This window comes from Myotis yumanensis, unplaced genomic scaffold (assembly GCF_028538775.1).
Source record: "Myotis yumanensis isolate MYYU_CA2020_CCGP unplaced genomic scaffold, mMyoYum1.0.hap1 SCAF_13, whole genome shotgun sequence".
Lineage (NCBI taxonomy): Eukaryota > Metazoa > Chordata > Mammalia > Chiroptera > Vespertilionidae > Myotis > Myotis yumanensis.
This window is the reverse complement of record NW_027223764.1, coordinates 23,143,904-23,169,186: the sequence shown is the minus strand read 5'-3', so window position 1 is coordinate 23,169,186 and position 25,283 is coordinate 23,143,904.

Genomic DNA, 25,283 nt, shown 5'->3' with positions numbered 1-25,283 from the left:
CCCCTCTCCCCACCCATGTACGAATCTGTGCACCGGGCCTCTGGTATAAAACATAAAAACCACTGCTTAAGATTCAATCTTTTCGGAGCTCCAGTGGTGCAATCGGTTAGTGCGCGGTACTTATAAGATTCAATCTTTTCTCATATATATTGGATTTTGCTTCTCTCTGGTATAATTTCAACTACTAGGTACTTCCTCTATTCTAGCTCCATGCCCTCAACACATAAATATGCTCAAATTTCTTCCAATTAAATCAGATTAAATAAAACTTTCCTTAAATTCTTCTTTTTCTCTCTTGGTATACCTGAGCACTTGTTTCTTCTTTAACTATCATTCTTTTCTCAACTCTCCCAACTGTTTTATCCCCCAATTTTTTACACTGGAAATTTAATATTACACACTTGTGCATTAGTTTCTCCACCAAAATAAAAATTAATTAAAATCTTTTATTCAATTTTAATGTTTTCTCTTATGATTGAATCACTATTAAAACAATATTGTCCAATGGACACAAGACACTGGGGGGTAGGGGAGGCTGGGGGAAGGTCAAAGGGGAAAAAAAGAGACATATGTTCTACTCTTTGTAATACTTTAAGCAATAAAAAACAAACAAAAATATTGTGAGAGGGCAGTTCAAGATGACAGCAGAGGAAGATTCTGAACTCATGTCTTCCCATGGACATAAAAAGATTACAACTACATACAGAATATTTTTTTACAAAAAATGACCTGAAAGTCCTAGCCAGTTCAGTTCAGTGGATAGAGCGACGGCCTGTAGACCAAAGGGTCCCGGGTTCAATTCCGCTCAAGGGCATGTACCTCGGTTGCAGGCTCCTCCCTGGCATGGGCCCTGTTGGGGCTAACGCAGGAGACAACCAATCAATGTGTTTCTCTCACATCGATATTTCTCTCTGTCTTTCCCTCTCTCTTCCACTCTCTCTAAAAAGCAATGGGAAAATATCCTTGGGTGAGGATTTAAAACAAACAGCAATAAAAAATGACCTGAAAATTGGATGAACAGCATCTCCACAACAAAAGTTAAAAGGGACTCATTGAGATGGGTAGGAGAGGCAGAAACATGGTCTTGCTCAAAACCCTACCCCAGGTATGGTGAGCCACAATCAGAAAGGATCTCAAAAATATGGAACTTTTCCCTGGGGAACTAGGGGTTTTTGTCCCACATCAGGCACCTGTGAAACCCTATAGGGATTACATCTAGGAAAATTATAAAACTGTAGGGAATGGAGAACCTGCTCTTAAAGGGCTTGCACACAGACTCACTCACCCCAGGACTCGGTACAAAAGTAACAGTTTAAAAACATCTACACCAGTGGCCCTTTAAATACAGTTCCTCATGTTGTGACCCAACCATAAAATTATTTTCGTTGCTACTTCATAACTGTAATGTTGCTACTGTTATGAATCATAATGTAAATATCTGATATGCAGGATGGTCTTAGGTGACCCCTATGAAAGGGTTGTGTGACCACCAAAGGGGTCGCGACCCACAGGACCACTGATCTACACTAAAAGTGAAAAAGACCCACTTACTAGTCTTAAAGCATCTTCCAGAGAGACAAGAACCTGCTGGGATCTCTCCTGGGATGGAGGCACTGGTGGGTGCCATTTTTGCAATCTCATTCTACCTTGCTAATGCTGGCACTGGAAAAATGCCATTTTGGCACTCTGTCTAACCTGCTAGTGCCAGTGGATATGCTCCACCCAACCCCATGCCACAGCCAGGTGAATGCCCCATCCCCCCCCCCCCGACCCACCCACCCAATGCTGCAGCCATAACTCCACCACAGCTAGTAGGCACGAGCAACCCACACAGGGGATGTCCCTAGAACACCTGACTCTGGTGGTTAGGGAGGATTACACTTCTGAGTCCCACAGAACATTTCCTACAAAATGCCACTCCTGCAAGACAAGAAGAGACAGTTGTCTCACCTAATACATAGAGATAAACACAGAGTCAACTAAAATGAGGAGAAAAAGGAATATGTTCCAAATGCAAGATTAAGACAAAGCATCATAAAAAGACCTTAATGAAATGGAGATAAGTAATCTTTCTGATAGAGTTCAAGTAATGTTCATAAAGACACTCAGTGAATTCAGGAGTAGAATGGATGAACACAAAGATAAACTATAAGAAAGTACCAAACAGAAGTCAGAGTTGAAGAATAGAATAACTAAACTGAAAAAAATACACTAACAATTCAACAGCAGGCTGGATGAAACAGACAGAAAAATCAGTGAGCTGAAAGACAAAGCAATGGAGCTTATCCAACAGAGCAGAAAAAAAACACCCCAGAATTTTAAAAAGTAAAGATACATTAAAGGGCCTATGAGTCAACATCAAGTAGAATATAATTTGCATTAGAAGGCTCACACTGCCAAAACTGGTTTGGCTCAGTGGATAGAGCGTCGGCCTGTGGACGGAAAGGTCCCAGGTTCGATTCCGGCCAAGGGCATGTACCTGGGTTGTGGGCACGTCCCCAGTAGGAGATGTGCAGGAGGCAGCTGATCGATGTTTCTCTCTCATCGATGTTTCTAACTCTCTGTCTCTCTCCCTTCCTCTCTGTAAAAAATCAATAAAATATATTTTTTAAAAAAAGAAGGCTCACAAAAGGAGAAAAGTTAGAAAAGGGGGCAGAAAACTTACTTGAATAAATAATGTTTGAAAACTCTAATCGGGGGAAGAAAACAGATGGCCAGGACCAGAAAGCCCAGAAAATTCCAAATAAGATGAACCCAAAGAGACCCACACCAAGACACATTATAATTAAAATGTTAAAAGTTAAAGATAAAGAGAGAATCCTATAAGTAGCAAGGAGGGAACAACATGCTACTTACAAGGGAAACCCCAATATGCTATCAGCAGATTTTTCAGCAGAAACTTTGCTGTCCAGGAGGATGTAACATAACAAATTTAAAGTGAGGAAAACAAAAAAATTTCCAACTAGGAATACTCTACCTGGCAAGGTTATTATTCAGAATTGAAGGAGACATAAAGAGTTTTTTAAAATAAGCATAAGCTAGAGGAGTTCATTGCCACTAAACTGCCTTACAAGAAATGTTTAAAAGACTTCTTTAAGCTGAAAAGAAATGGCACTAATTAATAACAACAAAACATATGAAAGTAAAAATCACACACACACACACACACACACACATAGGTGGGAGCAAAAGTAGGTTTACAGTTGTGAATACATGAAACGGTTTATTCTTATAGTATTATTTATTAACTATTGTATTATTTTCCATACAAACAACTGTAAACTTACTTTTGCCCACCCTGTATAGTAAAGATAGTATATTAATCATTTGTAAAGCTAATATGAAGATCAAAAACAATGGTAGTAAAATTAACTAAAACTACCACAACTAGTTAAGGGATACATAAAATAAAAATATGTAAAATGTGACATCAAAAACATAAAATGTGCAGGAAGTAAAAATATAGAGATTTGGAATGTTCCAATTTAACCCTTTGCAGTCCAATTTTATTTTTGGAGTTCAAACAGTCTGGTCCGAATTGGAAGTCCTTCCTCTCTTGGTTGCAGTAGTTCCCTGGCGGAAGTTGCCAATTAGCTCAATCACCAACTCAGCTTGAAGTTAGACCTGCTACTAGCGCCTGGTCTGTCGAGTCAGCCTTGATGTGGGACCACAAAAGGTTAAGTTGCTATCAACTTAAAATAGCCTGGGATATACATAGGATGTATATGTGAACCTCAGGCAACCACAAAGCAAAAACTAGTAGCTCTAGCTGGTTTGGCTCAGTGGCTAGAGCATCAACCTGTGGACTGAAGGGTCCCTGGTTCGAGCTCGGGTTGTGAGCTTGATCCTCAGTAGGGGGCATGCAGGAGGCAGCCAATCAATGCTTCTCTCTCATCACTGATGTTTCTATCTCTCTTTCTCCCTCTCCCTTCCTCTCTGAAATCAATAAAAAAATATTAAAAATGAAATTTTAAAACTTATAGTTAATACATAAAAGAAAATGAAAAAGGAAGGTAAACACAACACTAAAGAAAGTCATCAAACCGAAAGGCAAGACAAAAAAAAGAAAAAAGAAGCAGAGAGGAACTATAAAAACAACCATAAAATACTTAACAAAATAGCAATAAGTACATAACTATCAATAATTACTTTAATTTAAATTCTCTAATCAGCCGAAACTGGTTTGGCTCAGTGGATAGAGCGTGAGCCTGCGGACTGAAAGGTCCCAGGTTCGATTCCGGTCAAGGGCATGTACCTGGGTTGCGGGCACATCCCCAGTGGGAGATGTGCAGGAGGCAGCTGATCGATGATGTTTCTCTCTCATCGATGTTTCTAACTCTCTATCTCTCTCCCTTCCTCTCTGTAAAAAATCAATAAAATATATTTTTAAAAAATAAAATAAAATGAATTCTCTAATCAAAAAACCTAGAATGGCTGAATGTATAAAAAAAATAAGAATCATCTATATGCTTACTATAAAAAACTTCAGAAATCAGAACACACACAGACTGAAGGTGAAGGGATGGAGAAAGGTATTTCATGCAAATGAAATTGGTATAGCATTATTAATCTTAAGATAGACTTTAAAACTAAGGCTGCAATAAAAGTTGAAGAAGGAGTTGCATAATGATCAAGGGTCAGTCCAGCAATAGGATAAAATATAAATATACTAGAGGCCTGGTGCATGAAAATTCATGCACTGGATGGGGGGACCCTCAGCTTGACCTGCCCCCTCTCACAGTCTGGGAGCCCTCAGGGGCGGGAAGTGACCTGGCGATCAGGGGAAGATGACATCCCATCACACCTCTGCTGCTGCCACTGTCAGCAGCGCAAGCCTTGGCCGGCCCTGGTTACCTGAGTCTTGGGTGGTCCTGGCAGCTGGGGTGCTGAGGGGACTGGAGGTCTCTGGAGGCAGGCACGCAGAGCGACCGGGCCTGTCCCCAGGCCTTGCCATGTGCCTGCTGCCCCAGCGGGACTGAGGCGACTGGGTGCCTCCATCTTGTGGCTGTGGGCACCGCCATCTTTGAGGGAGTGGCAGTCAATTAGCATATTCCCTCCTTATTGGCTGTGGGTGCTGCCATCTTTGCAATGGTGTGAGGGTCAATTAGCATATTCCCTCTTTATTAGATAGGATATGTACCCAACATCAAAGAACACCAAAATATAGAAAGCAAATATTAATAGACCCAAAGGGAGAAACTGATAGCAATACAATAATAGGAGGGAACTATAACACACTTAAACAATGGATAGATCATCCAGACAGAAAATCAATTAAGAAAACATTGGTCTTAAATGACACATTAGGCCAAATTGACTTAATAGATAAATACAGAATATCTAGCCCCAAACCATAGAATACATATTCTTCTCAAATGCACATGGAACATTCTCCAGAATAGATCACATATTAGGCCACAAAACAGGTCTCAATAAATTCAATAAGACTGAAATCATACCAAGCACCTTTTTCAACCACAATGGTATGAAACTAGAAATCAATCATAAGAAGAAAGCTGGAAAAAAACTGAAACTGTGGAGATTAAATAACATGCTACTGAACAACCAATGGGTCATCAATGAAATCAAAGGAGAAATAAATTTCTAGACAAATTAAAACAGAAAAATGACATACCAAAATTTATGGGATGTAGCAAAAGTGGTTCTAAGAGAGAAGCTTATAGCAATACAGGCCTAGTTCAAGAAACAGGAAAATGGGGGGGGGGGGGGGGGGAGACATATGTACTACTATTTGTAATACTTTACACAATAAAATAAAATTTTAAAAAAAGAAACAGAAAAAATCTCAAACAATCTAACTTTACACCTAAATGAATTTTAAAAAGAGCAAACGAAGTCCAAAGTTAATAGAAGCAAGGAAATAGTACAGATCAGAATGAAAATAAATGAAATAAGGACTAGAAAAAAACAGGGAAAGATCAATGAAACTAAGACATGGTTCTTCGAAAAGATAGACAAAATTGACAAACCTTTAGCTAGACTTACCAAGAAAAAAAAGAGAGGGCTAAAATAAATAAAATTAGAAATGAAGGAAAAGTTAAAACTGATTACACAGAAATACAAAGGTCAGGTACTACCAGAGGTAGTTAACACTTTGTAAACTAGAAACCATTAGACAATTATAGTCATTTCTCCCCCCTGAATTCAAGGTAATAAAAAAATCCATTACTTAAAAACTTTATTTTAATTTTTTAAAACATTCTAATTATTTACTGATATTACAAAAGCAATATTTCGTATTCCCGCCCCCCTTATTCCTTTTTGGCAAATTCACATTATTTCAATTATGTTGTATAAAATGAGCTATTGCCTGGCTGGAGTGGTTCAATGTGTTGGGCATTGTCCTGTGCACTTGAAAAGTTCCAGGTCGGGACACATGCCTGGGTTGTGGATTTGATTCCTGGTCAGGGAGTGTGTGTGGAAGGCAATCAACTGATTTTTCTCGTTTCTCTCTCTCTCTCTCTCTCTCTCTCTCTCTCTCTCTCTCTCTCTTTCTCTCTTCCTCTCTAAGCCTGTCCTCCAGTGAGAATTTGAAAAAAAAGAAAGAAAGAACTATTGATGGATACTTAAGAATCTAACCACTGGGCATGGCACTATATATGACAAAATTCCAAGTTAGCACACAAATTAACTTTTAATGATTCATTTTCGAGCTGGAATGACCTGAAATCTATCAGTTAAAGGCAATGCTATATTGGTTATGGCTCCTAGACTTTCAGTTCAATATGAGTTACTGTAATACAATATTTTTTAAGGTTATGTGCACTTTCTTATATACGGTCCTCTCAAAAGGTTGCCTGGCAGCTTGGTCTGTAATATTTCAGCAAAGATAGGAATAGTATTTCAAACGTATAACCTTTTAATCATTTACAGGAAAGTGATTTTAATGAAGTGGCTTAGTTCTCACTATCAAAGAATGTTGATTTGGATGTCTGCCTGGACTACACTGTAGGGAAAAAAGAATTGTCAAAATAGCTTTAAGTCTATTAACTCACGATCCCCTTGGTTTAGTGCTCAATTTTACCAGTAGTTGTCGCTATAGTCAGACATTATTTTAGAACACAAAAAAGTGACCTCATTAGTATGAAAGGATATCAGGGGGGAAAGCAAACAATTTCTTCTATATCTAAACATGTGCTGTCTTATTTTTGAAAAAAGTACAGCAGGCATCTAATAAATCTTTTCTGAATGAACAATCAACATATATTAATTATTCTGCCTTGAAATCTTTGTGACTGAGTTATGTTCTGATAGGAATGTCAGAAGCTTTAGAATTTGCAAATTAAAAAAAATGATCTCTAGGATGTGAACAGATAAGTTCAGAAGAAACAACTTGTCTAGAGTTTATTCATGAGAAAAGACCTAACAATTCAAGCAATTCAATTTCAAAGACATTAAGTACACCCAAAGTCAACACGGAGGTAGGTTCTATGAGAAACAGAGAAGCAGATATGGTACCCAGAATTCCATGGGAAAGTGAAGCAGAGGTCATTTGTTCTGTCCTCTATCTGTGAAATGGGGAAGGGGCATATTTTCTTGGCACCAGAGACAGACAAGTTAAAAAATCTGGGTAAAGGAGCCAAGAAACAATTCCTCCTAGCAGCTCTCCTTCAACACACACTTTCCTTTTTTCAACTGAGGTTCACCTGCAGACAATATAAAGAGATTAGGAAAACAGTTTACCAAGCTTCCATTTTCAGTACTTGCTCAATTAATCTTACTATAAGCTTTATGAGGCAGGAACTGTTATTATTGTCATTTTAATAAACGAAGTATCTGAAAAATAGTGGGATGGGACATTGAGAAGTTCAACAACTTGTCCAAGATCACCCAGTTAAGGAACAGTAGAACCAGATGCCAACCTAGCCCTGTGTGAAGCACTCTGCTGTGATCTTTCTCAGTACATTTTTTCCAAGTCAAGAGGCTTCAGGCAGGTTCTGACAGCAGATAAAATCTGAAGTCCATGTTGTTTAGTTGATTTTGCCCTTTTTATGTAAAAAAAAATCTTAATTATTGACCCATGCCTGTGAACTAGACACTGCTTTGTGCTACAACAAAGGGAATATAATGGCAAGAAAGCCAAGTGCCCTTAGAAGAACTTACTGTATAATTGAGTAGGAGTAGAGATGGGAGTGTTTGGAGATGTGGAGGAACTTGAATGAGGAAAGTCATCCAGCCTCTGTCTTCCACAGCCTAGAAGGGTTTGGGGAAAGTGGAGAAGATTTGGAGCAGCTGCTGTGAGGAATGTGCTAGGTTAAATAATATGTCTGAAGAAGTGAGTTGTATGTCAGGATCCTTCTTTCCACTTTTCAAAATTAATTGAGCTTATTTCCTCAGATTTTCCAAAACAAAATTTCACTTCTGGCTAGAGCTCAAGCTTGAGGAATTCCAGTACAGAATTTAGTCTTGTCTCTTGAAAATTTGTCAGTACTAAAAAATTTTTATCACGAAAATGGATAATTGATAACACTACATGAAGGAGGAGGCTGAAATGCTTACTTGACTTTCAGTGTTGACTATTGAACTTGATATTTCTCAGTGTCACCCTGCTTCTGAAATAAGGAAAATGACCAAGTAAGAAATGTTTTCAAAACCACAAGTTACCATGAGACAGATTTGATCATTTCGGGACATTTGTGTTTATATCGTTATGGTACATGGATTTATTGCTCTAATTCTTGGATTTTGAACAATGTCATCTGCCTGCTTTGTTTCTTCATAAATGTGTAGATACCTTCTAACTCCATCAAGATGTTTTCATTTCTGCCTCCATTCCACTTAAAATACTTTGTTAAAAATCTCATTGCATTTTATGTTTAGAAATCCTCTCCTTGAGACATTCCATCTTGCTTCTGGCAAGGGAGGAAAATCAGGTTGAATATTAGGGAATTTCTTCAGACTCAAATCTTTCCCTATACACTTTGCCTCAGAGCAGGTAAAAAATGTTGCTCTGAAGAAATCACAGAATAAATATATCTAAATCAAGAGCCTAACAACCAAGTCCATAATCAGTATATATTTCCAGAGTGGCCTTAAAAAATGTGTATGTTCATTATTAAAGCCCCAAACAAGAGGGAAAACTCCCCAAATAGGAAACACAAATGGCTAATAAATCTATATTTTTTAATTCAACCTTTCTATAAAGAAATAAAGAAAAGTACATGAACAGAGCAATGAATTCTTTTCACTTCAAGTTTTTTTTATTTTAATATTTTAAAGACTCTTTGCCCTAGCCCACTGGTTGGCAAACTGTGGCTCACGAGCCACATGCGGCTCTTTGGCCCCTTGAGTGTGGCTCTTCCACAAAATACCGACTTCTGTGCATGGGCCACGAAGTTTCAATCGCACTGTATGTGCGCGCCCACATGTGGTATTTTGTGGAAGAGCCACACTCAAGGGGCCAAAGAGCCACATGTGGCTCGTGAGCCGTAGTTTGCCGACCACTGCCCTAGCCGATTTTGCTCAGTGTTGGCCTGCGAACTGAAGGATCCTAGGTTCTATTCCGGTCAAGGGCATATGCCCGGGTTGTGGGCTTGATCTCCAGTGTGGGGCGGACAGGAGGCAGCAAATCAATGATTCTCTCTCATTATTGATGTTTCTATCGCTCCCTCCCTCTCTGAAATCAATAAAAAATATTTTTAAAAAATCTTTAACTGATTTTTAAAGACCACTCCTAATTTTAACTACATACATAACCTGACACTTCAAGTGGGGATGCAGCCACAAGGCAGAAGCTCAAGTGAGAGAGCATCCCCTCCCGGACAGGCACCACCACTGTTTCCAGGGCTTTGGTCACCTGGTTCCCTGCTGGTTGCAGATGTGCAGAGGAGTGAGGAAACAGGGTTGAGTCTCCCTATTGGCTCTGCGGCCTTGATTTCTTTGGACCATTTTTTCCTCCTCAGTAAAATAAAGCAATTAAATTAAAGCAGTGAAGCGTCCTTAATCTGGACCTGAACATCTCTAGGAATTCTATTGAAAATTCAGCCATCCAAGCAGTTCTCTGGGATTAAGGTGCATGATTTTCATCAGATTCTTTAAAGACAGGGTGACCCGACAAAGCTGACTTCCAGGCTTCCTCCTCCTCCAGCATTTAAATGAGTGTGAGTGGAGACTTAGAGCAAAGGAGGAAATTAAGCATTGCATTCTTTGTTCTGGTTTCATAAATACAGTCAATGAGAAGGATTCTTTGGTCTCATCTTTCCTCAAACCCCCTTCAGATTTAGAATTATTAAAGGCAGGCTCCCAGGACACAAAAGTAACTCTCAAGGCTACATCTCCACCGCTGCCTTGTGATTCATTTTACAGAGGAGGAAACTGAGGTGCTGGTGCAGTGATTCATCCGAAGTCCAACAGCACCGCCTTGTGGCTTGGATCTAAGTGATCAAGACTTCCTGTCGTGTCAAATGTCCGACTAGGGGACATATTTTTATTTTTTTTAAAAATCGCTCTTGTTCTCTTTCCAAAGTGATACTTTAAAAATTCAGCAACACAGAATTGTATAAAATATAAGTAGAAGGCTCAATTTCTCAGTTTACTTCCCTAGATGCTAAGTGATAGATTATTTTTTACAGATGCATATAGATTTGTTTGATTCATTTTTATAAAAATGGAATCATATTATATACCTTGTCCTGCAACTTTTGCCCAGTTTTTCATGAGCATTTTCCATGTCAGAACATAAATATGTACCCTATTCATTTGAAAACTGTAAAATAACAACACGTGTGTGTGTGTGTGTGTGTGTGTGTTATGTGCGCACACACGCACACGTGCATGTATCAAAGACCACAATATGTTAATTTGAGCTGTTATGTTAAATTGGTTTTTTGAACGACATGGAATAAAACCGCCCATCTTGGAGCAATTATTCAAACTTCTTATAAGCTAACTATGAGTTTATAGCTCTGCTCTGCTCAAAAAAAGTTAGGACCAGCTCAGGATCACTCATATGAAATTGTTTGAGTGAGCCTGCTCCCACAGTCCCATAAAGCTGTCCTCCATTAAGTGTCCGGCAAGGTTCAGGTACATCTTACATCTGCTTTGTACAGGTGCTCATCACATCGTAATTATAAACTACAATAACAAGAGAATGTATCAGCAGCCTTGCCATGATTCTATTGCATTATATATAGCTTCAGCTCTTATAATTTTAGTGTACTAACTGTCTAACTATCTACTTATCGTAGAGTTTTTACAAGTTTTGGACACTTATGATTTAGCTTTTAATTTGGTAAGTGGAAAAGGTACAGAAGGTCTTAAAGTTAAGTACAAGAAAAGGCAAGTGTTAACAGAGGAAAGAGTCCTGCTGCTGCCCTCTGAAGAAAGCCACCCAGAGGGTTTGATGCTAACCTGATCTGAATGAAGAGCTGACTTTCCAGGCTAGAATGCACAGTGAATTTATTTTGTCTTCTTTTTCACGAAAGTAATATGTATACTTGGTAAAAAAAAAAAAAAAAAAAAAAGTGCACACTACAGAGAAATGAAACATTGTTTCCTGTCCCTAACTACCTCCATTTCCAATTCCTTGCTCTGTTTTAACTAGTGGTTTTGGGGTCACATCCATCAGAAGTAGATTGAATGAAACAATCTCATCCCAGGGTTTGTTAGTTCTGGGGTCAGGAAGTGCCGAACTAAAGGAAACAAGAGGATTCTGTGTCCTTCTGGTTAAGCCAGTGTCAACACTAGGAATTAGCAAACACCATCCTAGGAGAATTTGAAAATGGAAATCTGAAATAATGAATAGTTTATGGTCAAAAGGGTCAGCAGGGCCAGAGGAACTGGGGTTGGCATTTCTGTTTATCCCTGACCTCACCCATCCACATAGTCCCTATGTAGAGTCAGAGGACCATGATAAACTAGGCAAAGGCTTACAGCTGGTCCAAAAAAAAAAAAAAAGGCTTGGAAACCAGACTAGGAACCAGATCTCTTCCTGTACAACCAGGCACCTGGGTTAGTGACAGAATGAATTTGGCCCTGAATAGTCCGGACCTGGCACCTACACAGATCCCTTGAAAAGAAAGGGAGGAGTGGGTCCACCTGATGAGATGCAGGTTCCCTGAGCCAAGCCAGCCACATGCAAGCTGGGAATACATCAAGACTCTACTCTTCTTCCCATAGATTCACCAGGCAACTTGTGGCTTACCTAGCAGGCATTTGGAAGCTGATAAAGGAAATGAAAACAGACCAAGTTTATTTCATTAAGGTCAGATGCCAGCAAAATAAATATTGATTATCATTATGTATTTATGCCCCCACACAAAAAAACTTGGCATGCATTGCAAGGTATTTAATTATAACTTAGATATATAATGGCAGTCAATGTTTTGTTTCATTGTGCCTTTACTTTTGGGCATGCCAACATGACCACAGAATATGCTAGGTTCCTGCCAGTCCTTCACTGACTTCCTGTATTGTTAGGAAAATAAAAATTAGCTGCACAGAAAAAAAATTCACTTTCATAAATAGCATGTGATGTAGAGAAGAAAAGGTGTATCTCCTTAAGCTCTCTGATGTTTCTCTGCCTTCTCAAAGGCTCTTCTATCCACCTCCAAGTTATCCTTTCAGAATCATGCCTTTTTAAGCCTTTCACTTCCCAGTTAGAGTGAGTTCCTCCCCCTTTTCTACTTCAGGAGTGCCCTGTTCTTGCATAACTAATTTTACCAGCAATATGTTCATATATATAAATAATTGATTTCAGAGAGGAAGGAAGAGGGAGAGAGAGATGGAAACATCAATGATGAGAATCATTGATGGGCTGCCTCCTGCACGCCCCCTACTGGGAATCGATCCTGCAACCTGGGCATGTGCCCTTGACTGGAATCTAACCGAGGACCCTTCAGTCGACAGCCCGACGCTCTATCCACTGAGCAAAACCAGCCAGGGCACCAGCAATATGTTCTAATTATTTGTTTAACATCTGTCTCTCCTACTGGTCAATGAACTCCTAAGAGGGCAAAAAACTCCCAGAAATTGCCTTGCTCATTATGGTGCACCCACACAAAGAAGTGCTATACTGCAGTCAAAGAGCAGGAGGAATCACCAGGCATCTGAAAATCAAAGCCACAGTGAGACCAGCCAGGCGAGGGACCATGGGAGGTTGGCCAGATGCGGGAGGTTGGCTGTGGGAGCGCACTGACCACCAGGTGGCAGCTCCTGCATTAAGCATCTGCCCCGTGGTGGTCAGTGTGTGTCATAGCAGCCAGTCATTCGATCCATTAGGCTTTTATATATATAGATTTCTGGTATCACATAATCACATAGAATGGGAGTATTGTTTTTAAACTTGCCTCACATTAGATAAACTGAGGTGTGAGGAATAAGCCTCCTTCATAAAGAGGTAGGCAAATTTTGATACAAATGCCCACACTGACTTCTTTTACACTAGGTACACACACACCTACTTTGAAACAATTTACTTGCTTTTAACAGGAGCAAAAACTAAGCTATTGTGGTTCCTTAAAGTTTAGAATAACTACATAAGAGCATTCTTTTCACCTTAAAATTATTTCTGCCATCTTTGACCTGCTCAAGTTTTAAAATGAGTTTTTCTGATGTTTGTATACTCCAAACTATCATAGAAACCAGAAGAAAAAAAAAAGGCCATGAAGGCTCCATGTTTCAGTGAAAATTACAATCTTCCTACATAACCACTAAGGATCTATTACAGCCCCTAGGTGCCAGGGTGTGGTCAAACTTTGAGTTCCCTGCAAGTTTCGTGGATTCAAGGGCAAACAGAAACTGAGGAAGATTAGAATTTGGGCTCCATAAGAGTAGGGTTTTTGCCTTCCTATAAATCTATGTCTAAAAGAGTGCCTGGCACATACTAAGCACCAATAACATGTGTTAAATGAAAGAATGGACTGAGGAAGCCCAGAAAGTGGGAGGGAAAGTGAAGGCTGAGTGAGACTTAATGAGGAGGGATGGTGGTAGGGAGGGTCTTTAGGAAGGATGGGGAAACATCCAGGCCTAAAAAGACAGGGCAGCTGGCAGGATGGGGCAAAGCCACACCACACTGGAACCAGTGATTCACACTGGTACAGAAGTAATGAGCTGTAGAGGGCCGTGGTCACAGGTTAGCAGCCCACAGGCTAAATAAGCTGGCAGATGTGTTTTGTTTGACCTTTCCAGTGTTTTAAAAATTGGAAAGTCTTACAGGGACGGCACCCAAATTTCTGGCTGCTCTTGAAAACTTAGAAGATCCGGTAGCACTGAGCTGACAGGCTCACGCAGGAACAAGTGGTTGGAGGTGAGCAGCCTTAGAGAGCACATCCTCTTCAGTTCATCACAGCCCCACCGCCACTGATTTTTTTACGTCCCAGCCAAGTCTCTCATTTACACAACCTGTGGGCTCTGCTGGCATGTGAGCTTGGACAAGTATAGGTAAATGGTGAATTTCCCAGCTACCTCTGAAAACCCACTTAGCACCTCCTCTGTCAGCCCCTCGTGGTCTCTCCATCCTCTTTGCATGTTTCTGCACTGCATTCTGTTCTCAGTGAAATTTTAAGTGATTTTATTTTAATGTTAAAGAAATAAAAGGGACTCAAGTTTGCCAAAACTAAGCTTATGTTTGTAAACTATAAAATAAAGAGGGATACACAGATATTTTATCACAAACTACCTCAAATAATTCCCATAGTCCTGCATTAATAACAGGTTTTGGAAGCAAAGGCCATTGATTATTCCCACTCCCATTCCTTTCACTCCCACCTGCACTGTCCTAGGACAACAGTCTCTTTAAGGACGTCGGTATAAATATTTTTGCCATCTTCCTTCTCTAGTATTTTCAGAAACTTAACACATGCTGGACGTGGCAGGTGTGATTCTAATTTTAATATGGGTGGGAGTCCGCACAGCCAACTATTTCAGAAGGGCTCTGGGGATTGTATCAGAGCATCGAGCTGGCCAAAGCACCGTGCTGCCTGAACAACAGCCCATTTGGGCATCAGTCCCTTGAGTGTGGGCCTCCTTCTAGCTAGTTAAACCCCTGTGAGCTACGAGTGATTAAAAAAAGAAAAAAAAAGTTAGCACCTGTTCCAGCTTTGGCAAGAGCCCTAAAATAGAGCAACCATTTCTCATGGGAGCTGAACTTCAATACTTGCAGCTGCTGACTTCCTTATCAAAAATCAATTTCTATTATACAACATATACATATATAGGACTTTCTCCCTGTCTAATTCACCACTTTTCTTCTTGACCAAAGGAAACTTTCTGAGCATTTCTGTATTGATATGGAGTTAATGGGGAAGGTTGTTTTTTAATCAAAAGCTTTTGGTCTGAGAGGGTGCAGGCCAGGCCAAGGGACCCCATCAGTGCACAATTAGGGCCGGGGAAGGACACGGGAGGTTGGCCAGCCGAGGAGGGACCACGGGAGGGCTCCAGGGTGTGTTCGGCCTGTCTCGCTCAATCCTGATTGGCCAGACCCCAGCAGCAAGCCAATCTACTAGTTGGAGAGTCTGCCCTCTGGTGGTCAGTGCACGTCATAGAGAGCAGTTGAGCAGCCTTAGCATATCATTAGTATATTACGCATTGATTGGTTGAATGGCCAACTGGATGACCGTACACTTAGCATATTAGGCTTTTATTATATAGGACAAATGGAGAGAGACAGAGAAAATGGAATGGCAGGAAAAGGACAGAGAGAGCGAAGGAGGAATAGAGAGGTAATGAGAGAAACAACCATACTAAAGATGAAAGGTAAAAGGTAAAAGCTAAAAGCCGACTCCTTGTTCAGACCACTCACCAGGTTCCCAACAACCTTCCCTCCCAAACTCATCTTACATCCTAATTGTGCAAATCCCACACCTCATTGGCCTGGCTCCATGAGCTCCAACATTTCTAATCTATTCAGCTTGGTCACTGCTGCTGTGGATCCAACTCCTGGGATGCCCTGATAAAACGAGCCATGGGATCTGTCCCAAAACGTGCCTCAATCTTCTTAAAAATAACGGACACACTCAGAGTAGTAATGACTCTGAGTCATTACACTATAATATTGATACCTGTCACATGTACATCACCATCCACACACCTATCCATCCATCCATCCATCCATCCATCCGGCCATCCATCCATCCATCCATCTGGCAATAATGAAGTGGCAGATACTGCTGACTGGCTTGTCTCAAAATCCCTAATATACAGTGGAGGGGGAAACTTCAAAACAAAAATAGACAAGATTCTGGCTCTAGCCTAGGCTCAGTGATTTACAAGCCAGGCAACGCATTATTCAAGTCACTGATTTGCTCTGAGCCTTAGTTTCTTCATCTGTGAAATGGGAATAATTGTTCTACCTAATTCACAGAACTGTTATGCAGATCAAACAAAAGGATGTACATAAAAAAACACATTGGAAACTATAAATACTTTATACATGCAAGTAAATGTTTTTATTCATCTTAATTATCCAGATCTTTTTCTAGAGTGTGCAATTTTTATTGTTTGCATTCTGAATAGCTCATTTTTAGAAATTGTGCAAAAGTACATACCTCATGCTTTAAAGTTCATTCATTCAGCTAGCATTTCCTGATTTCCTGTTGAATGCCATCTGAAATATTGGGAATGACTGACTTAGGAGGTTGTTCTCATCTTCCACAACAGAATTCTCTACTACCCAGAGCACCAGCCATTCTGTCAAAATATCTTGTATGCAGCCCTATTTCTTTTATTTAAATACATGCAAGTTGTCAATAGTGAAGTTAGCTAAGCAGAGTAAAAATCTTAGAGAAAAAAATCCACTCCTTAAAATTCACCTACAGCCCTAGCCGATTTGTTCCAGTGGATAGCACGTCGGCCTGTGGACTGAAGGGCCCCAGGTTCGATTCCAGTCTAGGGTAAATGCCTGGGTTTCAGGCTCGATCCCCAGTAGGGGGCGTGCAGGAGGCAGCCAATCAATGATTCTCTCTCATCATTGATGTTTCTATCTCTCTCTCCCTCTCCCTTCCTCTCTGAAATCAATAAAAATATATTTTTTAAAAATTCACCTACAGAAATAGGATGCTTTAGAATGTATTTTTAAAAGTTTTATTTAAAAGGTAGAGAAAGAAGAAAAATATTAACATTTAGTTCTGAAAAATAATAAAGAATTGTAAGCCATCAATAAAGTAAATAAACATCATCACTTCCTTCCTCCCACACTCCTCACCCCCAATGGTTCTGTAGTGTCCCTTGATAAAAAAGAATATACAGAGAGAGCAGAAGTTAAGAATAGATAAATGGACTCTAAAGTCTGTGAACTTAGTAACTTATCTTCCCTCCACCTATCCTTCTATTTAGTCAGGGACTCAGAAATCAGGCTCTCTTGCTCATCTCAATCACTGGCCTTCTGGTTATATTAGATAATCCTTTATGGCTTTACATTCTTGTTGTCAAATACAAATACAATTACCGGTAAATCCAATGCTGTTTCCTCTAGTAAGAGAAAAAGTTTTTCATAAACCCAGATGGAATTGCGTCAATCTAGCCTGAGCTCCAAGCTCCTCCCTAGACCCTAGTTCCAACAGTGAAGACTGAACAATTTCTCAGCAGGCCTGGGTAAAGGAGACCCTTGCTCTGGTTCCATTTATATTCTGAACTTTAAGCCCAGAAGTGAAGCCAGAAGGTCCTTTGAATATTGTTATGAAATTAGTTGATTTTCTGATATATTATAACGGTAGCAGAGTGATTTGTCTAAAAATCATGTCATGGCTCTGCTCAAAAGCTTCCAGTGGTGGCCCATCTCACTCAAAGAAAAGCCACAGTTTTCCAGGGCCAAGTCCCTCCAACACATCCCCACTCTATTCTGTTAACTGTCTTCTTCTTCTACTGCCTTCCCCTTGTTCACTCCACCAGCCATGTGATCTTCTTGCTATTCCTCCAAAATCTCAATCTTTTACTCACCACAGGGCCTTTGCATTTGCTGTCCCCTCTGCCTGGAATGTTCCTCCCCCTGATATCTATAGGGTCACTCCCTCAATTCCCCTACTCAAATGTCACCTTATCAATGAGACCTTCTTTGACCATCCTTCCTAAAGCAGCAGCCCACTCCCGCCCCAGTACTCTCTATCATTCTTAAAATAGCTTTAATGAGATATAATTCACAACCCATGCAATTCACCCATTTAAGGTGTGCAAGTCAATGGCCTTTAGTGTATTTACACAATTGTGCATTAGAGGAGACTATCAATTCTAGAACATTTTCACCACCCTAAAAAGGAATTCTGCACCCTTTAGCCATTACTCCTCAATCACCCCAACTTCCCAGCCCAAGACAACCACCAACCTACTTTCTAGATATTTGCCTTTTATGGACTTTTCACATAAATGGAAACTATAATTTGTAGTCGTTTGTGACTGGCTTATCATAATGTTTTTGAGATTCATCCATGTTGTATCGTGCATCAGTACTTCATTCCTTTTTATTGCCAGATAATATTCCATTGTATGGATATACCACATTTTATTGCTCTATTTCACATTTGATGGATATTTGTTTTATTTTGATTTCTTAGCTATTCTGAATAATGTTGCTAAGAACACTTCCATGCAAGTTTTTATATGGACATATGTTATTATTTTCTTGATTATATACCTAGGAGTGGACCTGCATCATTTTTATTTGGGCACTTATTACCATATGATATATTATATATTTACTTACTTTTTTCTTGCCTGCCCTTCTCTCACTAGAATATAAGCTTCCTGAAGGCACAGTTTTGATATGTTTTGTTCAGTGCTTAGAACAGTGTCTGACACATAGTAGCATGCAATAAATATATGTTGTATGAATGAAAGGATGTTAAAGTTATTAGGGCAAACTGAAGCAAGAAACCTATTAATGCAAACACAGTAAGTTGACTGTGTATGCATTAAAAGTCAATTCATGGGAAGTGGTTCGAAATGACAACTTGCAGGGAAATAAACTTTTGTGTCACCAGTCTGTGTGACCTCTCTTTTGCCTCATTTTCTCCCCTGTAAAATGTCAAGATTCAACATTCCTGACTCCTTTCAGCTCCATATTCTGTAATATAACAAAAAAATTAACAAGTGATTTTATTTGCTCATACAAATATTTATCTTTCATTCATTCATTCAACAAACATTTATTTAGTGCCTTCATGAGCCAGACACTATTTAGGTGTCTTATGTGGTATATTGATATTTACAATCTATTTGGACAATTATTGTACTCTTGCTAATTTAAAATTTTCTTTCCTTTTTAATTTTTTTCAACAAATACAGCCAAGTTGCACTTTAAAAAATAAAAACCATCTCTTAACTAAGTTTCTAAGACATAGATAGAAACTGGCAAACAAAAATATCAACATAATAAACTTACTATTTCTTATTTTTGTGTCTTCCAGTTTCATACAGATACAAAATGCATCTAATATCTGAAACAGAGAGAGGGTAAAGGGTGGGTGGAAAAAAACCTGTATCAAACTCACTGGCTGTGGCTTTTGCTGTATCGAACTATGGTCTACATTCTGAGTGCTCATTTAACAGCAGTGCCTACCTCTTCCTGCACTTTTCATAGTTTTCTTAGACTGAAGTTTTGCCTGAAATCAGACAAGCTTCTCTACCATTTCTTTACCCAGGCAATTTATTCCACAACTTAGCAAAATTCCTCAAATAATGGGGCAGAGGGAGCAAGAAAGTAAAAAAAGCCTTTTTCTACTATTAACGTTGTGTTTATGAACAAGTCCCATACTTTGTCTCTCAGTTTTCTCCTTAATTAATATAGTAAGTTTAGAGCTTAGATTGCAGTCTCTTCCAAGTTGAACTTGACCATCTATAGAAGCAGAGCAATCCAAGTAGACAAGAAGCCAAAGGAATAAGAGGTTCTATTGTACAAAGGCCTTGTTTTTGCTGGAGAGATATGCTTGAAAAATCACTGGCTATGTTCCTGGACCAAATACCCAAAAATGTACTTTGTCAGAAATATTTTCTATGATTAAGCCCCCCAGGAACAGTTTTACATCATCTGCCTAATGCATAATTTTAAGAAAGCATTTTGGGAGAGCAAAGTGGACCTGGAAAGTAATACACAAATGCTTCACTCAACAAATGTGTGTTTGCCTGTGATTTGTGCCAGCCTGCAAGCAGGAACAGGTCATTGTCGCATCTGACCTGTACTGGGTCTCCATGAGACAGGTATCACGGACGAGCCCTGTTTTATAAATAAGAAGACTAAGGCTCTGAGATGTAAAACAATTACCTTGGCTAGGATTACATAGGCAATAGACAAAGTCAGTGGAGCCCAAAAGACTTGACATTCTTCATCCAGTAAAAACCACTCCAATTGCATATTTTACATTCATGATGGATCTAGAATGTTGTCTTTGCATACGAAGTATACGATATGTATTAGAGATAAGACACTAATAATTACAACAATTCCTTTCAGAGTCAAGAAGGAGGCTATTTTAACCTCCTGTAACTGGAGAATTTTGTGGAAAATTGAAAATTCTGACTAAATTCCTTTATATTTAATTACCAAACATAAGTCACAGGACATCTCTTTAAAAGAAAAATAATTCGCCGAAACCGGTTTGGCTCAGTGGATAGAGCGTCGGCCTGCGGACTCAAGGGTCCCAGGTTCGATTCCGGTCAAGGGCATGTACCTGGGTTGCCGGCACATCCCCAGTGGGAGATGTGCAGGAGGCAGTTGATTGATGTTTCTCTCTCATCGATGTTTCTAACTCTCTATCTCTCTCCCTTCCTCTCTGTAAAAATTCAATAAAATATATTTAAAAAAAGAAAGAAAGAAAGAAAAATAATTCTAATGAACTTTGGAAGCTCTGAGATGCTGTTTTCAAGAAAATTTAGGTGAATGAATTATTCACATTTTGGAGGGGCTCTAAATGTTAAATAAATGCTCCCCCTCCCCATCCTTTAGAAGTGATAGATAGTTCCCCTAATATAAACAGTACATAGATGATCAAGGCATTTCATGTTACCTGAATTCCCAAAATCTCAGTTTCCTCATCTGTACAATGTGAGGGCTGTATGGGAAGATCTTTAATCTGTTTCTGTTCTACAGCCCTTTAATGTGATCCTGGGATATAAATTATCCTTTCAAAATAATGCTATAAAACCATAAGAAAAACACGTGGGCTTTAAACCAGTTGTATTTATTGGTCACAAACAATAGAACCAGTTCTTGTTATTGTAGAAAACAATAATAAAGTAACTCTGGGAATGGAAGAAAAAGCTGTGGAGTGAAGGGCTAGAACTAGGGAGTTCAGAGGCTCTAGGTGCCAGAAAGAAAAATACAACAGCCTTGAAGATAAGTACGTTTGACTATTTGGGGCCACTGGGAATCTTTTACTATTCTGCTCCATTCAAGTTTCGGAGAGACAGCATCCAAGTGATTTAGTTGGGACTTCTGCCCAAGCCTTGGCCAGCAGAGGGACAATTCACACAGATGATAGATCTATGTTACTTCTGATTGTGGGTGAGCATTGATTCTCCCAAGCAAAAGTTGGGTGCTTTTACCAGAAGAAGGGAGCAGAGGCTGGGGTGTCAAAAACAACAAATGTCCATGAACCTGATGTCAGGAATTTGGCCTTTCCATCCCCTTGGAGGGATCTGTGACATGGGTTTGAGGCTAGGGACAGATACAGACCATGAATAGACATGAGAATAAACCCTGGATCAAAGCTGTGGCCCAGGCTAGGAAGGGGCAGGCTGGAGCCAGGGAAGGCAGATGACAGGAGAGGGCACTTGGAGTTCTGAGGGGTGAGCAGCTGTATTTTCTGATACTCACTTCATCCAGCCGCCAGCACCGAGAATGCACCACATGGTCAGTGGAATGGAATGCGGGGCAGACACCAGCCCCTCCGCAGCACACAGAAACCTGATATGATGGCTTCAGCCCAATGCACATCCAGGCATTTTCTGTCATTTAATTCCAATTCTTTGTGACGTCCAACAAAATTAAAATGGCCTGGGCGGGTCAAAGGGTCAGACCAGTCAAGCCAGAGTGGGCAAGCCCAAATTGCACAATAGGTGAGACCAGGGACATTGGTTGAGCCAGGGAGAAACTGTCCCATTCTCCCCCCGACCCCCCCCCTTTTTTTTTACAGGGGAGATACCTCTTTTTTTAAAAAAATCTTGATCGTTGAGATTATTACAGATGTCTCTCTCTCCCCCCAATTGCCCCCCCTCCACCTGGTTCCCACCCTGCCCCAGGCCTTCACCACCCTATTGTCTGTGTCCATAGGTAATGCATATATGTATATAAGATCTTCGTTTAATCTCTTCCTGCCCTCCCACCCCCCTTCCCTCTGAGAATCATCTGCCTGTTCCATTTCCATGCCTCTGATTCTATTTTATTCACCAGTTTATTATGTTCATTAGATTTCTTATTTATTTTGATTTTTAGATTCAATTGTTAATAGGCATGTATTTGTTGCCATTTTGTTGTTCATATTTTTAATCTTTTTCTTTCTTTCTTCTTCTTCTTCTTAAAGAAACATTTCATGTAATACTGGTTTGGTGGTGATGAACTCCTTTAGCTTTTTCTTGTCTGTGAAACTCTTTATTTGAGCTTCACTGGGAAGTGCCCAGATAAGGCCCAGCTATGAAGCAAGGCTGGCTGGTGCTGGTGCCAGGTCTTGGGCCTTTTACTGATAGGTTTGGGGCTCCCTGACCCAGCTGCAGCTTGTTTGAGAGCAAGGATAGGCCATTCATATGCAAAAGCCACTGCAAACAGTTTGGGTGGGGTTATAAATTGGATGAGGCTCAGTCTTAGGGAATCACCAGGGCTGAGCAAACAGAAATGGCTGCCAGTCAGGCCTGCAACGGGGGAGGTCCCAGCATAGGAACAATGATCCCTGTGAGCACCTCCATCTGGAAGAAAGCTGTCCCCGAGTTCCTGCCCGATGTCAGATAATCCAGTTCCTCTTCGTATGTGTTCCCCAGCCTCACCCTGGTGCTGGAGCTCAGAGGAAGCCAGACCTTGTAAGTTCAGTTCATGGTGCTGGCCTCTTAAGAGGAACAGCTGGGTCTCCAGCAGCCTCTGTGTCACTGAGCCCCAATACCCATTGGTTTTTACAGCACGTAGTTCTTACTGCCAGTAGAGACTTCTTTTCCCAGCTCTGGGACCTTGGGTTGGTGGGGCTGAGACCCTTTGCTCCTCTGAGCTGCCTCTGCAGAGACTATCTCCCTCCCGATTAACAAAGCAGCACACTTGGGTGTCAGACCAGCCCATCTGTGCCTCTGCACCAGTCTCACTGTGCTTTTTTCTTTATTTCTCTAATTGTAGGACTTCCATTCAGCCAGCTTCCCAGTGGTTCTGGATGATGGTTGTTCTGTATTTTAGTTGTAATTTTGATGTGATTGTGGGAGGCAGTAGTACAGGTGTTTACCTATGCTGCCATCTTCAAATCTCTCCCCCATTTCCTTTCTTAAGCTAAGGCTCACTCAGCTGGCACCAGAGAGGGGTCCTGGTTTGGGTTGGAAGGTGCTGGTACCAGAACGGGTACAGGAGACTACTGTGATAATGCATAGGGCACAGTAACATTTGGAGCCAAGGCCTAGAGCCAAAAGAGCGGTATCAGCTGCCAAATCTGAGAGATCAATTTGAGACTGCGGTAAAAAATGAGACTGAGATCAGAAATAGGTCTGGAAACAGTAGGAAGTGGGATGGCTTGAGAAAGTTCAGGATATAAACCTCACAGCCCAAGGGACCAAAGCCTTATTCTCATTGGATGCTGGTCACATGGTAGGCGGCTCGGCAACCAATCAGACCATTTAGTAGCGTAGAGCTGGGCAGGAAAAAAAAGGGGTGGGGGGCAAATAGCATAGGCAGACATGGATGGGCACCTCGTCCAGAACAGGCAGGAACTAGAGGTCTAAAGGCTGAAATCTAGAGTCTCAGAAGTCAGACTGCCAGCTAGGTGGCCACTAGCCTGTAAAAAGACCTCTGCTCCCAGTGATACCCTCAAGTGAGGATAACAGGCCTTGGACTTACCAGTGATGTTTATTAATTGTGAGCTATTTTCTAATTGGACAAGGGCAGATGCTTAAAAAGAGGCACTGTTTCTGTAAGATAGTGGTTCCCAACCATGGCTGCATACTGTAATCACCTGGAATCTTTTGAATAGGCTAATGCCTGGGAACTGTGATTACAGAGTTCACATCCAGAAATATCTGGGAAGTAATGCATAAAGTATACAATATTCTTTTGAGGATTCAACAAATTCTGGGGAGTTTTCTAGTAAAATAGCCTCATTTCCCTCTTTTAAGATCAAATTTGCATATACTTAAACACAGACATTAAACATACAATTCAATGAGTTTCAATAAATATATACATCCAACAGTTGGTGATCAGGATAAAGGGAAAATGGAAATTCCTTGTACTTGCAACTTGCTTATAAGTTGAAATTATATCAAAATCAAAAGTTACCAAAAAAGTATACACTTAAAATACCATTGCTCAAATTAAGATAGGGAACATTCCATCACTCCAAAAAGTTCCTTGCACTATTTTAAAATCACTCCTAGACTCTCCCAGAGGCATTCATTTTAAATTATTTCTATCACCTTAGCTGAGTTTTGCCTGTGCTTGTATTTTATATAAATGGTATATAGTATGTACTAGTTTGTGCTTGCTTCTTTCCTTCAGCATAGTTTGTGTTTGCTGTGTGAATCAGTAGTTCATTCTTATTATACTGAAAGCTGCTATGAACATTCTTATACCAGTCTTTTCATGGATATATAATTTCATTCCTCCTGGTGCCACATTTTCATTGCAAAAAGGACTTAATATGTAAATAAGTCTGGAAAGTAATTATCTCTGTGTGTGAGAAGTCCATCTAGGAATGGAAATACTGCTATCAGTAACTATCTGTTTAGTGGCAAACTGTTTTCCAGCTGGTCCATATCTTTGCTGATGCTTAGTATTTAAATCTTTCTATTTTAGTCATTTTAGTTGATGTGAAGTGGTTCCTTAGTATGGTTTTAATTTACATTTCCTTGATGATTGATGATGTTAAGGACCTTTTCATGTACTTGTTGATCATCTATATATCTTCTTTTGTGAAGTATTCCTTCAAGTCTTTTGCCTAATCTTTTTTAGTTTTGTCTTTTTAAATTATCTTTTTATTATTGATTTGTAGGAGTTCTTTATATATATATTTTTTTAAATTTTTTTATTGCTTAAAGTATTACAAAGGGTATTACATATGTGTCCTTTTTTCCCCCGCCCTTGACAATCCCCTGGCCTCCCCTACCCCCCAGTGTCTATGTCCATTGGTTATGCTTATATGCATGCATACAAG